We start from the raw sequence: 15,282 nt of genomic DNA on the forward strand, positions 1-15,282 counted from the left end.
TAGGGTTTACACATGGTTATGCCCTTGTTACATGGCAGGAGTCAGTAGGCACTGATTCCATTCACTAATGTTATAATTTTGTTCAGTATAATATATCAGAATTTTAATATCACATGATATCATAATATCCTTCACTGTAAGCTATAATTCCAACAAATGAATACAACTAATTAACAAAACACACAAATAACATCTAGGATGCAGTTCAGGGCAGACAACCTGAACTCATTGATGAATGAGACGGTTATTCTGCTTTTTACTGGACATCTGCCAATAACTGCTGTTTGTGAAACTTGATGGTTTGTTAGTCACATGGTCACTTTTCATTCTCAAAAGAGTTCCTTTTGTGTAGATCTAACCCAGATCCTGAGTTTGCTATTCCTGCTCTTTTCATTGTCAGTGATTGGGTGGACTTGCATTACTTCTGTCAGTTCACAAGCTTTGTCAATAGCATTCTGGATGCATTAGGGGATGTTCTCCTTGGTTTTATTTAGATGTCTATTATTCCTCTTGTAGGAGAGGCCTTCCAGCTGGATCGTTATTTATGAAGTATGACTGTTGGTGCAGATTTTATATCTGTTAAATTACCTGCAATTTCTTTAAAATCCACATTCCTATCCCACTTGCAGGGGGGTAACAGTTTGATATTCTTATCATAGCATTTCTTCCTTTGTAGTTTATTACCATAGGTCTTTTGTAACTATTTTAAAATTTATTGGCTGAGGCTGAAGAATCTTGTCAGATATGGCACTAGACTCCTTTCCTTCTGCCCTTAAATCTTTGAACTGATGACAAGTTATTCCATAATTGTCCATTATAGGGTTCTTGCTCCTCCTTTTTATGGATCTCGAACAGGCCAAGGTGAGAGACAAGACACGGGACTAGATGGACAAGTGATCAATGGCGATTTCTATATTCCTATAGTCCTTTGTTCTAGTTTCAAAATCATTTGGCTTTAATAAGACACATTAGCATGGGTTGATTACACAAAGAAAATATAAGATCAGGTTTGAATAATGTAAACCAAGCCTGTATTATAGTAAATCACATAAATCTGCTATGAAATTTTAATCGGTGTAGACTGTCATGCTGTTGGCTAGTTTCAGAGCTTCTTACCCAATTGCACAGGCCATTATAGTTCAGTAGAAGATTAGCAATTTGCATGCATCTACTGTAATTATCCCCAGACTTACAATTGTCTTTTATCTAGAGATGTGAGTGCTTAAGCATTCCTCCTCCTGAAGCAGGCTTTTCTGTTTTTCTTTAGAAAAAATTTCTCAACACTTTCAAGCCCAAAGAGAGCTTCCAAAGTCAAGGGAGAAATCCCACAGAACCAGATTTAAGCATTTAGGCCTAAAATCTTCCATCAGATTCACCAGGAAAAGCTCATATAAGCAGTTTCAAATTAAATGTTATTCTGGCTGCAACACATCAATGTTAATCTCTGAAACTGCCCCATACATAGAATTATAGAAGCATAGAACTGGAAGGGACCTTGAGAAGTCATCTAGTCCAGTCCCCTGCACTCAAGGCAGGACTAAGTATTATCTAGACCATCCCTGACAGGTGTTTGTCCAACCTGCTCTTAAAAATCCCCAATGATGGAGATTCCACAACCTCCCTAGGCAATTTATTCCAGTGCTTAACAATTCTGACAGTTAGGAAGTTTTTCCTAATGTCCAACCTAAACCGTCCTTGCTGCAATTTAAGCCCATTGCTTCTTGTCCTATCCTCAAAGGTTAAGAAGAACAATTTTCTCCCTCTTCCTTGTAACAACCTTTTATGTGCTTGAAAACTGTTATCATGTCCCCTCTCAGTCTTCTCTTCTCCAGACTAAACAAACACAATTTTTTCAATCTTCCCTCACAGGTCATGTTTTCTAGACCTTTAAGCATTTTTATAGCTCTTCTCTGGACTTTCTCCAATTTGTCCAAATCTTTCCTGAAAGGTGGCACCCAGAACTGAACACAATACTCCAGTTGAGGCCCAATCAGCACAGAGTAGAGCGGAAAAATTACTTCTCGTGTCTTGCTTACCCCACAGCTGCTAATACATCCCAGAATAATGTTCACTTTTTTTGCAACAGTGTTACACTGTTGACTCATATTTAGCTTGTGATAAACATAAAATACAGAGGTGAAAGTAAGCCGGTATGGTCCAGTACGGCGTACCAGCAAGAGCCAGTACGCTGTGCCGGACCGCACCAGCTTCCTCGGCGGGAATTTAAAGGGCTCAGAGCTCCTGCGGCTACAGGGAGCCCAGAGCCCTTTAAATCCCCCCCCGCAGCTCCAGCATCCGGGCTGGGGCAGGGATTGAGGGCGCAGGAAGACTGCCTTAGCCCTGCTGCGCTGGCAGTGGCCAGGGGTACTTGAGCCCTTTAAAATCGCCTGGGACCCTGGGCAATTGCCCCTCACCCCCCTGCATCAGCAGGCCTGTATGAGACAGAGCCACAGGCTGGTGCATTGAGTGGAACATGTTAGTGCAAAGATAAGTATGTCATGTGTACTTTGATTTACACCAGTGTAAGTGAGAGGAGAATCAGGCCCATTATTTTTCTTTTTTTCTGAGTACTGCACTTGCTGTCTTTCAGGGTTCTTCTGAAGCCTGCCCTCTAAGGTCTAGTCACAGTCCCCACAGAGTTCTCTCTCTGCCTTCAAGTCTTTCCTTTTGGCAAGAGCTCATCTCTCCTTCTGGAGCTGGGTTACAACTATCTCCCTTAGCTGGCCCCACTTAGTCTTCAGTGCAGCCAAATTGACTGTGTGGTCTCTCCACAGCTAACATCATTCCTAATGTCCTGGGTCATTTGTCCTGTAATCCTGAGTGTATCTCCTGTAGGCAGAGAACATGGCACTGGTGTTTTGCATAAATATCAGCAATCGTTTCCTGTTTAGGAGCTGACAGTCCTACAACATTTTATGGAGAGAACAGTCATTGTGGGCCCAAAGAGGACCCTTGGTGTCCGGGTTGGATGCACATTGAATCCATTGACATCTTCCTTTGTTTTGTAGCATCCCAGTAATAAGAAATGGGAAAGTGATAGTACAAGGTGTTAAGCAGGATTCACAACCTTTGAGGCTGCTTATTCATAGATTACCAATTAGAGATATACTCTGTCAAGGGAGGCCCTTAGCTTGCACAAAAACTGCACATGCAAAAACTGACCTGCAGCTGCACTTGAATTCAAGTTAAATAATTGTGCATGTGAAGGGTTAGTTTTTTATATGCACCATTGTAGAAGCTGTCTGTACAGTCAAAAGTCTGGGCTCCTGCCTTTTGAAAGTTTGAATCCTACAGTCTGATTTTAAAAAAATACCTTACAAATTCAATAATAATTTTCATATAACTGTAAGCAGAGTCAGGATGAGCTCTACCCTTACATCTGGTGGTGAATTATGGTGAGTGTGGAAAAGAATTTCAGAGGCTGATCATGTTTCCATAGGCACACCCACCCCGCCTAGCATAGCCCATGGCAGCCTAAAATGGTTACTTTCACAGCTGTGGGATCCCCAATTTCTTTGTTATTGGGGCAGGAGGAATAAAGTGTTGTCACCCTGATTATGTAAATGAGGAACTATGAAACTGTTCTATGACAGAGAGTCTCACCATCAACTAAGTAGCACTCGGTAGACAAGGGACATGGGTTCCAAAACCCAGGGAATGTGGAGAGGCTGGGGACAGGTATTTGTACCTGGTGGTGTGGGCCCCTTGTGTGAGCCAGAAGCACCAATTACACTGTCTCCTCTCTCCACTGTTGAATATCAGAGCTGATTTTTGATTCCCTTAAGAATCTCGTTACAGGTTGCTGAGCTGAACTCACTTTGGGCTAATGGTGCATCAGCACTGGGGCTCCCCTACTATGAGCTGCAATCACTAAGAGCTGAAATTGCTGAGCTGAGAGCACTGAGTGCTGTACTAACTAGTGGGGGAGCCTGAAGCTATATTGTGGAGCAGAGCAGCTGGCGGAGTGAAGCAGTTTGTGGGGACAGTTGGAGTGCCCACGGAGCGAGTGGAGCCGAGCAGTTTGCGGGGACAGCTGGAGTGGATCACAGGACGGCTGGTGGAGCAGAGCAGCTGTCAGAGTGGAGCAGTTTGTGGGACGGTTGGAGCAGCCCATGGAGCGAGCGGAGCCAAGCAGTTTGTGGGGACGGCTAGAGCAGATCCTGGGACGACTGATGGAGCAGAGCAACTAGTGGAGCTGAGCAGTTTGTGGGGATGGCTGAAGCAGAACCCCACAGAGAGGCAGGGCAGTCGGCCCCAGACCACATAAGGTGCCCCTTTCTACCCAGGCTGGGGGTTGGGGGAAACCCTGCAGATAGACTCTTGAACTCTGGGGCTGCACTGACCCAGGACAGAGACTTTTGGGTTGCGGGACTTTTGGGACTGTGGGTGATCTTTGGGTTGCTGGACTCTATGGACATTTGGGGTATTGGACTTTGGAGTCTTGGGGTGATTTTGGGGTTGCTGGACTCAAGAGCCCAGGGAAGAGGACACGGCCCAATTTCCTGGGGTGGGTCTTTACTCATGGTTTGGTCTATGAACTCTAGTTGAGGTGTTTTCCCAATTTAATGCTATGTTGTTTATCTCTGCTACACCGAGACTCTGTGCTTGCAAGAGGGGAAGACTTGCCTCTTTGAGGCGCCCAGGGGTGTGTGTAAGATTTTCCCAGGTCACTGGGTGGGGGCTCGAGCTGGTTTTGCATTACGTTGTAGGGAAGGGACCCCTATGTATTGAACCCGGCCCTTGCTGCTATCAATTTGGCCTGGCAGAAGGGTAGAGATCATCCTGACTATTACTGGGATGCTACAAAACAAAGGAAGATGTCAATGGATGTCAATGTGCATCCAACCTGGACACCAAGGGTCCTCTTTGGGCCCACAATGACTGTTCTCTCCATAAAATGTTGTAGGACTGTCAGCTCCTAAACAGGAAACGATTGCTGATATTTACGCAAAACAGCAGTGCCATGTTCTCTGCCTACAGGAGATACACTCAGGATTACAGGACAAATGACCCAGGACATTAGGAATGATGTTAGCTGTGGAGAGACCACACAGTCAATTTGGCAGCACTGTATTGTTAAGCCAGGTATCAGGATTGCATCCATCTAAAAAACGGAAGAGAATAATATCTACTTCTCACCGCTGAGCAAGATAAAATCTCCATAATGTCCATGTAGAAGCCACCAGAGATACTATTTAATTTTGTCGACCCACATGTATGACAACAAAGAGTACCACACATTAAATGGCGATTTCAACAGCCATAACAGTCAAGGGAGCTATACAGAGAGCAAAGATGATAGAAACTTGGCAGTTGCTCATCAGCTGAGCCTGCAGCTCCCTAGTTCTTTTAACAGTGGCCAGTGAAAGCATGTGTATAACCCTGACCTAAGCTTTGTTAGTACTACATTAGCTCACACGTGTAGAAAATTGGTGCCAGACCTAATTCCAAGTGCACACCACCACACTATGGGAATTGAGGTAAACACTGGTGTCTTTTCTGTCATGGTGTCAGAATGAAGTTCAACTTCAACAGAGCAAACAAGCTGGCATTCACCAAAGATCTTGACACAGCTGTCAGATCTATTGCACTGATACCAAGAAATATGGCTGCTTTGTCGATGCTGTGCATCTGTCTACTAGGTGAAACATACCTGTGGATGTCAGAGGGAATATACTCTTGGCCTAACTCCCCAAACAGCCATATTGTCTTAGGAATCCAGGCACAAATTCCAAGAAGACCCCTTTGGTGATAACACAATAGCTACTGGTGAACATCTACTGTTGGAAATTGCTTAAGAACACCTAAAATCCTGGCAGAATTTGATAGAATCCATGGATATGACACTTAACAGCAAAAAAAAAACACATGGTAGACCATATGTAGACTCTCCAACTCTGACATTTCAACATCCCGAGTGATCAGATTGCCCTCCAAATGCTACTACATGGGAAGGATAAGTGGACCACTACCAACTGGTCATCACTTGAGAAAATACTTCTGGATACATCCAGCAATCTAGATCTTACAGTGCCCTTCTCCATGAAGGAATTGGACTCTGGCATCAATATCTTGAAAATAGGGAAAGCAGGAGGCCTAAATGACATCCAAACTGAACAGATCAAAAATTTCGGCCTAAATACATAGAAGTGGCTCTTGAGTATGTTCAAGATTTGTCTCATCTAGCTCAAGATACTTAAAATCTGGTGACAAGCCAAGATAGTGGCCCTTTTGAAGCTTGGTAAGGAACCATCGAACTCAAACAATTTTTGACCTATCTCACTCTTGTGTGATATTTTAAAATTGTTTGAGTGACTACTGTTGCCTTATACAAGTTATCAAACTACTTCTGATCAATGAACAGGTTAGTCATGTAATGAATAGCTTCTGAATTTGACACAACATATCACAGGTAGATATGAACGGGGATTGATTAGAGTAGAGTAGAGAATGACTCTGTATCCGGGATACTTTGGCTCCCACCCGTCAAGCACCTTCCATCCAGTGCAGATCAACCCCAGACTATATGGTGTTGCCTTAATCAACTCTGGACTGGAGTTGGTTGGTCTGGAGATGTGATGTTCAGCTGGGCCTATATCACTGTCCCAATTCCGATGACTGTGGCAGAGAGCCTGAAAATATGAAACATCTTCTGTGATGCCAGCAGCTTGTGCACGAATGCTCTTCCAGTGACCTGGCAGAGTGCAATGACTGGGCAATTGCATTTTCACGGATGTGGCGGGAAGCAGTATGAAGACATGACTCCAACGCCTCATTTAAGGAATGGGGGATAAGTAGGAAGGAACAATAGGAACGTACCTGAGGATTTCTAAGCCCAATACTAATCACTGCTGCTTTTGTTGCAATACTTGATAGTGATACAGGTATCTGATAAATGTCAGCACTAGGCTTAGCCTTGAATTACCGCATTGCTGTCCATAGTGAGAAGAACATATTCATTTGATAACTGGCAACAATACAACAATAAGGGCATCTGCATTTTCCATCTTGCAAATATGCAAATATACAGCTTTGTTGTTATTCCCAAACACATGCTGACATAAAATACAGAGTTATAATAAATTAGATTCTCCTGCTTGAGATAATGGAAGTGCCCTAGATCACACACCTCTCTTTCTCAGTTCCATTGTTATGACGTGATTGATCAGAAAGTTATAAAACTGCCTGGTAAGCATACTGTATATGTATGGACATCATCCTTTACATACAGAAAAAAGGCCAATGCTTGCAACTGTCACTCATGCTAGTAATTCTCACTCACCCATAGAGTCTCGTTTAAGTAAATGGGACTACTTATATGAGTGAGGTTGATAGATTAAGCCCTAGACTGACAAGCATCACTGCCTAGCATGTGGTATTCAGAGATTTCAGTGGAAACCATAGTCAAACTATTGTTGTGGGCCAAACTGTTACCGCAGGATGGTCTTCTCCAAAGCTTTAATATATATAGTGTTATATGTTTCTGCTAGAGCTAGTAGTAGAAATAAACATCCTAATGATGCATTAATATATTGTATTCCAACAACTTGTGGTTGAGGTAGAGAATATCTTTAAGAAACATTCAATCTTCATTTAAAGACTCCGAGTGATGAAGAGTTTACCACTGTTGTAATAATTGGGCTCTAAAGGGGTTCCCTCACTGCAGGTTCACCTCCTTGTGGCTGGGTCTGGGAATTGTCTCTGACCCCAGCTGGTGCCCCCTTCTGTCAGTTGCTCATGCTGTGGCCCTGCTCTCTGTGTGTGTGTGACTCTGGTGCTCCCTTTTCATGACTCAGCCTCTGAGCGGTTCACTATATAATTCCCTCCCTTCCAGGGCAACAAAGTCCCACCAAAGAAGCTGGATGATGTTACCTCAGATGATCTTCTGTTCCACCTCTAGTTCCTGCGCCATTTCCCAGTGGCCGGCAGGGGAATCTGGGCCCACCTGTTACTCTCGATTCCAGCTCAGGGACCCTATGACTAGCAATTTAGGTCTGCTCAGTCTCAGATCCTGTTGCTGTTTCCTTGGCTCCTTCCTACCCCACCTTTCTATCTCCTTACCTATACATTTATATTGGAGCTTCCTCTGCTCCTAATGGCTAATTGACCTCTTGCCTCTTGTAAGTCTTTTAAGTCTCCCCAGTCTAGGCAGCACCCTAGGGTGTATTCTTCCCCTGGCTCTCCTCATTGACCTTGGCCAACTTCCTTTTCCTCTAAAGAGTGACTACAGATCATGTCCCTGCAGCCCTTTCCTTCTCTCACTTCCTGGCTATATACTCCCAGCCCAGCTCCTTCCCCAGCTGAACTTCATGGCCATTAGGCCTTATCAATCCCTGTGTCAAGCTGTCTGGAGTTGCTCATGACAGTGAGTGCCCCTGTCAGGGCAAACTGTAACAAACAAGGTCACCCCAGCTGGTTGTGTGTTCTACAATTAGTTTTCACCAACTAAGTATCAAGTGTGAACTCCTCAAGCACTATAACAACCTTCACATGGAGTCTCCAGTCTATCTTGTCACCCAGGCAAGACTGCTTTGTGATGGATGATCCCTGGGATGGGGTGTACTCCCCACACTGGCCCTGAGAGGGTAAATTGGGTGAAAGAGCAAGGTTGGCGAGCTTTGCAACTTGTCACAGCAGCACAGTGTGAGAGGGAGCCTAGGCTGGTGGGTCAGGGCAGCTCAGTGGTACCTCAGTTCCAGGTGTTACCCTGGAGGGAACCTGTCACACTGATATCTGTTTTAACAATACTAACACACAGGTGAGCCAGACTGTATTTGTCAGTGTTCAATGAGATCTAGGGGCCTTGTTATGAGCTGGCACCTGATCTGTCAGCATCACACATTGGTTCCCCTCCAGGTGCACCATCTAAGTTTAATTAGTCCTTCCTGACCCACATTAACCCACTCAGTGCTTGTGTGGGATGACATCCCATCATATGGGCTTACAAATTTATTGTGAGCTTAAATGTGAGAAGTGAGTAAAGTCATAAAATGTCACAATAACCTATAACAATAAATGTTGATGGAAAGGGGTTCAAAAGGGAGACAGAAAGACTTCGTTAATCCAAACAAAAAGACCTACAAGATATAATTTAAGGACTGTGAAAAGATCAGGCCTGGTAAACAAGAGAAGCGTCAGTCCAGAAATCAATAGACCAAAATTGTTGGTCAAAAGTTAGACCTAATTGTTGGAGAAAATAATGAGAGGATAGGCTATTCCACCCAGCAATGCCTTTTGGGGGTCCTTAAAAAAGACTGGCGGGGGCGGGGGAATTAAGAGCTGCCTGACAGCCACTGCTGGCTGGGAGATGGCTGAACCAGAAGGAATGAGCTTCAAGATCATGTCTGCTGCTTCTACTGTCTACTGGGACCCAGGGAACCACCATAACACTATTAGGCCTTCATTGTCCTGATCCTGAGAGATGTCCTGACCAAACTGGGCTAGAAACAGGGACTCAGATGACTTTGCCACTTTGCCCTGGTTATGGCTAAATCCAAAACACCCTCTGGGATGTGACACTGTGGTTCTCTTCCTTTCCCCCCATATTTCCTTTTCCTTCACCATCTTATTCCTTCTCTTTCCTATCCTTCTCGTTATTTCCTTCTGTCTAATAAAAATCTGGCTCAGCTGGCCAAGACTGTATATTTTGCAACACTGTTGTAAGCCTGTGACGAGAAAGAGGCAGCTAAAAGCAATGCCCTAAACAGCCCAATGCTGGTACAAGTTTGTCAGGTCTGGGAGTGACTGATAAAAGTGTGTGCCATGGCCGTGTTTTTCCTGCAGTAAGGTTACAAGTGAAAGTCCACATCTTTCTGTATTTTCTATCTTTCCTGTTCTTTTCTCTCCTTGTTCATGTGTGTTTGTCTTGTTTTGGCTTCTAGGAAATGGGATCAAACTTTAGCAATAACAGCGCCAGCCCATCTCAACTAATTTTCTTTTCCACCAAAAGGAAGGTTATTACTATCTTTAATACCATCTAAAAGACTGTCAAACAATTTTTTTTCCTTATAAAATCTCTTTACAATTTAAGGGGAAAGGAGAATAAAGGATATTATTAACATGAAAGCCTTATTTAATATTTTATATTTCAAGTGCTCTAACTGTTCGTTGTTGTCGTTGATGTTGTTCTTTTCTGTATCTTTAATACAAGGTTAAAAAGATGTTTCATGGTGTTTGCCATGGTATTGAGGAAGCTGAGGCCTCTGTACTTTGGAGTCTCACACTTGTTAATGTTGTACAATTATGGAGTCATGTTAACACCTTTGGTTCTCTGGGTCCATTTATTACAACACAGTTAATACAATATCACATGCCTTTATAAGCTGTACCAATAGTTGCTTCCCACCACTTATTTCCACTTTGAATTTTGCTGACTTTAACTTCCAGCTATTGAACCTTATTATACTTTTGTTGGCCAACTTAAAGAACCCTCTAGTATCATATAACTTTTCCCTTTTTAGAGAATTATAGACTATGATCAAGTCACCTCTTTGATAAACTAAATAAATTAACTAGCAAAAAACTGCATTAACAGAGAGTTGAGGTTGCCCAGGGGCAGGGACGTAATATCTCAGTCCCTTTCAGAATGTCAAGGTAATCAAAACTCAAACTCGCGAAAACCAGGAAATACAGAGTTACGGTACACATGGAAGCAGACGTAATACCGCTCCTCTGGAGGTGACAACAGCCACTGGGAATTATCTGCATGCCCTCCAGTTGCATTCGCTGAATCGAATGTATTGATTGCATTAGCTGTATTGAATAGTGGATGAATAAATTCTAGAAGTTTGGAAGAGCTGTGACTGTGATGTGAGGCAATCTGGGGGGCTATGGTCCTTTTGGGGGTGTATACGAGCCCCTCTCCCTGACCTCTCTTTGTGTGATCAAAGGAAAGAGATGCACGTGTGCCTTGAGAGAGTCAGTATCCCTCATTTCAGTGTTGCATTGTGCAGGTTGTATCACTCGCAGGTCAGAGGGGTCTTCTTGCCATCAGGATTGTCAGCAGTTAGGTGGAGATGAGTGTGGTCTGTGAGTTTAATGGACTATAATGAAAGTATAGTATTAGATAGCAACATGTGCATAGGAATGAAGGGTTTGTAAAAGGGGTTGAAGGGGTTGTAAAATGTAGCAGATGTGGTGTTCTTGCTGTGCTGTAGGCTAAGTGTTTGAGTGCAAAGCAGGTGCAGGTAGCTCTTGTTCAATACATGCAAAGGCAAAATGCAAGTATGTTTTATGGGTGTGTTGGGGCATTGCTCAAAAAGAGCAGAGTCTTCTAGGTTGCATGGGCATGTAGCTGAACTTGGTGTTTCCTTGTTTTCACAAATTTGAGTTTTGCTTATGTTGGCATTCTATAGAAGGGCACGGGATACCATTGGGCAACTGTAACTCTGCATTAACAAAGTTTTTTGGCATCGGATTTCCTAGGGTTTTTTTTAACAGAAAGAGAAATCATGTTGGTAGGAGTTAGTGGTCATGTAGGCAGTTATCAGAGGGGTAGCCGTATTAGTCTGGATCTGTAAAAGCAGCAAAGAGTCCTGTGGCACCTTATAGACTAACAGACATATTGGAGCATGAGCTTTCATGGGTGAATACCCACTTCATCGGATGCATGTAGGCAGTTGTAATTATCATGTAGATATGCAGCTCAGACGCTAATGTGGCCAGGTAATGGAAACATCATTATCCCCACTATACAGATGGGTAAACTCAGAAACAGAGAGGTCAAGTGACTTGGTCAAAGTCATCCCACAGACCAGTGGTAGATCTGGGACTAGAGCCCGGGTTTTCTAAGTCCCAGTCTACTGTTCACTCTACTAGACCACATAGTTGTTATGTGATACCCAAGTGACTCCTCTGTACAACTTTTTTTATAATGGAATTGGGATAATCCTGTTTTAAAATGTTTGGAATGTATAGTTGCTAGCAGGGCTGGTGAGAGAAATCTCAGACATGGGCTATGTCCCAAGAACTTTACAGTTCTGTTATCTGGTGTTTGTAAGACCTTTAAAAATGTGTGATAAGACCGATGACTGACTCCTTTCCCCTGCAACTGCCTGCAATATAAAGCCCTCTTGCCAGCTCACCTTCTCTTCCCATCCCATTAAGCTATTAGCATTTCAGAAGACGTGCATAAAAATAGTTAGTAGAACCTTTGAATGTAATAAAATACTAGGCTTTTTGGGGAGGGAAGGTGTTATATCTTGGGAAATCCTTGGTCAAATGACCCCACATTTGGCTCACTAAACCTACCCAGTGCCCCCATGAGGCAAACCAAATTTCAAGGCAATCTGAGTCATTGTACAGATTTTAGAGCACTTAACAGTCAAATTTTAAACTGCAAGCTTGTCTACATCTTAAAAAAAGTGGACCTGGCAGACCATAACAACCACAGTGTCAAAAGGGGGACTTTTTAGGAAGGATAGCGGATGGAAGGAAGTGGTTTTACAGCATAGGAGTCTCAGCGAAATGTGAAATGGCCCATTCATCTCGATGAGATATTCTCAGCTAGGGGCGGCTCCAGGCACTAGCACGCCAAGCGCGTGCGTGGGGAGGCAAGCCATGGGGGGGCGCTCTGCCGGTCGCCGCGAGGGCGGCAGGCAGGTTGCCTTCGGCGGCATGCCTGCGGAGGGTCCACTGGTCTCGCAGCTTCGGCGGACCTCCCACAGGCTGCCGCCTAATCCGCGGGACCGGGGACCTCCCGCAGGCAAGCCGCCGAAGGCAGCCTGCCTGCCATACTTGGGGCGGCAAAATACCTAGAGCCGCCTCTGTTCTCAGCTAAATGGGAACATCCCGTGGAGCGGAATACAGCTTGACACAATAGCTCTGAGATATGTGAACTGCTCCATTCATGGCAGCGAGTGTTCCCTTCTCCTCTCCCCCGTGCTGGAGAGCCTGTGATATGCATCGAGTATGCCTGTTCTCAGCTCCCCACCTTTATCGGCAGAGGGTTCTCAGTGCATGCTCTTAATAATTCTGTTCTCAGTTTCACTTCTCCAGATGGTGGCTCTCATGGGAGTGGGAGGCAGAAAAAGGGGGTAAGGGATGTGCATTCTGCCAAAGAACAAGTTCCCCCAGAACCTGGTTCACATGAGGAGGGGTTAGACCCCTTGTAGATGGATGAGGCCTCCCAGATCCTGGCACATGGGAGGGGAATATGAGGATGCCAGGTGCCCCTGCTCCTATTCTCCCCTGGTCCCCACTGTCACTCACCCTGCCCTCCTTCCAGAGTCCCATCCCCTCCCAGCCTCCACTCCTCCCCATCATCTGATCTGACCCACCCATCACCATTTATATCCCTCCCCATAATTGCCCCTCCCCTTGCTGCACCTGAGGCCTCTCTCCACCTATTCCCACCTACTTTTCCACCTGCTAATTACCCTTCCTTTCCAGCAAGCACTTGCATGTGCAATTTACTTTCATTTCAAAAATAGTTTCAGTGCCTTCTGAATAGTCTACTGTATGCAGATTATATGCCCACCCCAAAAAAAGCCTAAAACTTTTGACTGAAGCAGATTGAAGCCATGTCTCCTTGTTTTTCTTTCCAATGTCTACCTAAGACTGGATTTGAACTCTCAGTGGCTGGGTACAGGTGAAGTTTTGATGGCTGGAACAGGAATCCTTGAGCTGTTCAGGTCCTGTAATGTATAGTTACCTTCTTTCTCTGCACATGTGCAGTGTAATCTATTTGGCACATGACTCTTAGGACTGTTTGGTACGCACCTAACTGGAGAACCAGACTCTTCGGCTAATAACTTTGTCCTTTGATTTCACCCAAAGGGCTAGTGGGTGGCCTGCACTTTATTGGAGTAACTCGTGAACACTTCAGACCCTGGTGTGATGATCTCCGCTCTGGATGATTTCTCTCTGTGTGCTCTGCTGTAATAGAACTTCTTTAGTCTCTCACTGTAAGGCAATGGTGGGCAACCTGCAGCCCACAGGCCACACGTGGCCCGTCAGGGTAATCTGCTGGCGGGCTGCCGGACTGTTTCTTTACATTTTCACTGCTGCCCACAGTTCCCAGTGGCCGTGGTTCACCATTCCCAGTCAATGGGAGCTGTGGGAAGTGGCACAGGCCTGGCTGGGAACAGCAAATGCTGGCCACTGGGAGCTTCAGGCAGTCGTGATAATGTAAACAAATGGTCTGGTGGCCGGCCAGTAGGTTACCCTGACCCTCTGCAGGCAGCCTATGGGCCGCAGGTGGCCCACCAGTGCTGTAAGGCATGTTTTACAGGCTGACTTTTTGTTTGTTTGTTACAAAGGCTGAAAGTCTCCTCTTGTGCCGTTAACAACGTAATGAAAGATGGAACAAATACCTGCAATGCATACTTTCTGCCTAGATACACTTTTTAGGAAAACAACAGTATGCTCCCCTCTAGCTCTTTTCCCCTGTTGATAATCCTCCTCCACCCCCTCCCCGGCGCAAATACATCCATACTCTGAGTTGCTCACCACATTTATTTCATAAATGTTAACGAGAGCATATTCAATTGACATTTCAGTGTTAGTACGCAGGGCTTTTCTGTGAAACCACTTGCATAATTAATGTTCAGGCATCACAAGCAAATGGAAGAAAAATAAAGAAATAGCTCACAAAACAAACCCATCTGCAACTTACTGTATTGCTGCCAAGAAGGGTGAATTCAGAGAGAAAATCTGAGGCAGGCAGAATATCAAGCAGTGCTCTGAAATACCTATTCTACATGGGGGCCAAAATAATGTGCTCGTTAGCTACAATTGCTGCGCTAGACTGAGAATGCTCATAATGCTCTCAAGCTACAGCATGCTGCTCCTTCCTCCATAGACCGTAATAGAGTTGTTGAGCCACAAACCATTTCATTATCTTTAAACTCCAGTTCCATGGAATGAAGCTCTGGGGAGGATGATGTCACAATTGTCTGTCACAAAGATTTATATTCTAAATTAGTATTAGCTACAAGGTATGTCTGATTCAACAGATTCTCTTTGCTAGGGTATATTGTCAAAACTGGACATTCCATGCTTGGTTTATCTGTAACTGGAAGATTAAGGGATAATAATCACCAGTCTGGGAGAAGTTATAAACCATCCACTTTTTTATCAGCATTTTTATTTTAAAACCAGAGCAAAAATGGAATTTAAAAACTTATTAGGCTTGACCTAGCCTGACTGTGTCTCCAAATTTAGAAGACAGACCTCACTCCTACAATTTATGGACCAATGGAAATGTAACATTCAATTGTGTAATATTATTTATGAAGTTGTGTGGAACAAAATTCTAAGGAATACACTCTCTGTGAAAGATTT

General features: G+C 44.3%; 1 long non-coding RNA gene across 1 annotated transcript in view; it reads right to left on the bottom strand.

Moving 5' to 3' along the window:
- LOC123378605 overlaps window positions 1–14,814 on the bottom strand; it is an 85,749-nt gene extending 70,935 nt beyond the window's left edge. Inside the window, exon 1 of the long non-coding RNA XR_006582670.1 lies at window positions 14,615–14,814. This is a non-coding gene — a long non-coding RNA (uncharacterized LOC123378605). The remainder of the gene's footprint in view (window positions 1–14,614) is intronic.
- Window positions 14,815–15,282: the final 468 nt, after the last annotated feature.

This window comes from Mauremys mutica, chromosome 1 (genome assembly GCF_020497125.1).
Source record: "Mauremys mutica isolate MM-2020 ecotype Southern chromosome 1, ASM2049712v1, whole genome shotgun sequence".
NCBI lineage: Eukaryota > Metazoa > Chordata > Testudines > Geoemydidae > Mauremys > Mauremys mutica.